Source organism: Panicum virgatum, chromosome 7N (assembly GCF_016808335.1).
Source record: "Panicum virgatum strain AP13 chromosome 7N, P.virgatum_v5, whole genome shotgun sequence".
Lineage (NCBI taxonomy): Eukaryota > Viridiplantae > Streptophyta > Magnoliopsida > Poales > Poaceae > Panicum > Panicum virgatum.
In genome coordinates this window covers 22637065-22639260 of record NC_053151.1, presented here as the reverse complement: position 1 = coordinate 22639260, position 2196 = coordinate 22637065, and the positions used below count along the sequence as shown (strand labels likewise).

The 2196-nt window shown below is 50.6% G+C and overlaps 1 non-coding gene across 1 annotated transcript; it reads right to left on the bottom strand.

Annotated features, from left to right (window-relative positions):
* Window positions 1-1778: 1778 nt before the first annotated feature.
* On the bottom strand, window positions 1779-1934 carry LOC120684204. Its single transcript, XR_005679178.1, has one exon. It is a non-coding gene; the product is annotated as a 5.8S ribosomal RNA (ribosomal RNA).
* Window positions 1935-2196: the final 262 nt, after the last annotated feature.

The window sequence follows — 2196 nt, the reverse complement described above, 5'->3', positions numbered from 1 at the left end:
TCCTCGCATCTTCTAGAGTTTATGTCCTTCACGATTGCACCCCTTTGGATGTCGTTATCTTGGAGATATCTTCAAGGAAAGGATAGGATAGGGAATCCTTCCTTAAATCTTCATTTGCTTTGCTTAATCCTGAAGTATCTTGATCCCATCTTCGTGGGCTTGGTCCTTTGGGCTCTCTTGGAGGATGGATGTGCATGAATGGGCTTCGAATCAACATGGGCTTTGGTCCTCCCTTTGGGCTTTGGCCTTTGTCTTTCTCCGTGTTAGCGCTTAATCACGGGCCTCGTCATTTCATGCTCCAAAATAGACCAAAAACCTGCAAAAACGAAGTTCCTCCAAAATATATGTGCAAACATGAAAATGACCAATAATTAGGCCGGGGTTAGGACGGTTAGTGATTTTGATATTAAATTCATGACATTATCAAGTATAAACATAGGATAAAATGGGTACTTAAGGAGCGCCAACACTCACCGAAGCAGTCGTGCTGTCCTACCTATTTAAAGTTTGATAATAGGTCGAGGGTGTTGCGCCCCCGATGCCTCTAATCATTGGCGTTACCTGATAGAACTCGTAATGGGCTCCAGCTATCCTGAGGGAAACTTCGGAGGGAACTAGCTACTAGATGGTTCGATTAGTCTTTCGCCCCTATACCCAAGTCAGACAAACTATTTGCACGTCAGTATCGCTTCAAGCCTCCACCAGAGTTTCCTCTGGCTTCGCCCCGCTCAGGCATAGTTCACCATCTTTCGGGTCCCGACAGGCGTGCTCCAATTCGAACCGTTCACAGAAGATCAAGGTCGGCCAGTGGTGCGGCCCGTGAGGGCCTCCCACTCATCAGCTTCCTTGCGCTTCCCAGGTTTAAGAACCCGTCAACTCGCACGCATGTCAGACTCCTTGGTCCGTGTTTCAAGACGGGTCGGATGGGGGGCCCGCAGGCCGTTGCAGCGCAGCGTCCCGAGGGACGCACCTTGCGGCACGCAAGAACCAGCCGTGCCGACGATGGCTTCCATAGGCACCTAAGGCCCCTAGGCTTAGGCCACTGGCGCGGCCGACAACAGTCCACGCCCCGAGCCGATAGGCGGGCCAGCAAAACCGTTCTGCATACGACCAGGGTGCATCACCGGCCCCCATCCGCTTCCCTCCCGGCAATTTCAAGCACTTTTTCACTCTCTTTTCAAAGTCCTTTTCATCTTTCCCTCGTGGTACTTGTTCACTATCGGTCTCTAGCCTGTATTTAGCCATTGACGGAGTTTACCGCCCGATTTGGGCTGCATTCCCAAACAACCCGACTCGTTGACGGCGCCTCGTGGTGAGACAGGGTCCGGGCCGGATGGGGCTCTCACCCTCCCAGGCATCCCTTTCCAGGGAACTTGGGCCCGGTCTGTCTCTGAGGACGCTTCTCCAGACTACAATTTGGGTAGTGAGGCTACCCGATTCTCAAGCTGGGCTGCTCCCGGTTCGCTCGCCGTTACTAGGGGAATCCATGTAAGTTTCTTCTCCTCCACTTATTTATATGCTTAAACTGAGCAGGAGATCCCGTCTGACCTGGGATCATGGTCTGAGCACCGAGGTGCTACGGTCTTAAATGGGTCCTCTAGGCCAAGAAGCTGGCTGCGTGCCGAGACACTTCACCGAGAACAACTTATGTCACCCACCACATGCAGGTGCTCGACACGATACGCCGGCAGCCCCAACTTCAGCCCACCGTACCACAAGGCATGGGTAGCCAAACACCAAATCCATGCCCAATGATGGGTTGGGAGTGTCTTTTGGCGTGACACCCAGGCAGACGTGCCCTCAACCAGAAGGCCTCGGGCGCAACTTGCATTCAAAAACTCGATGGTTCGCGGGATTCTGCAATTCACACCAGGTTTCGCATTTTGCTACGTTCTTCATCGATGCGAGAGCCGAGATATCCGTTGCCGAGAGTCGTGTTGATTAAGATAGCAACATTGCATGGGGCATGACCGGCAGGCCGAACGTGACCCAAGCAAGGCAATATCAGTGTTCCTTGATGCCTTCGGTGCCGTGGTGTAACACCCTAATTTAAATTTCAGCATTTAATAATAAATTTAGTTGGCTTTATTTAATTTTCTAAGGTTTATTGTGTTAGACTTGCATTTAATCTAAAATTTTGTTCCTTAAGTAATTAAAATTTTATCATAGGTTTAAAAATTTGTGTTGCATTCATGC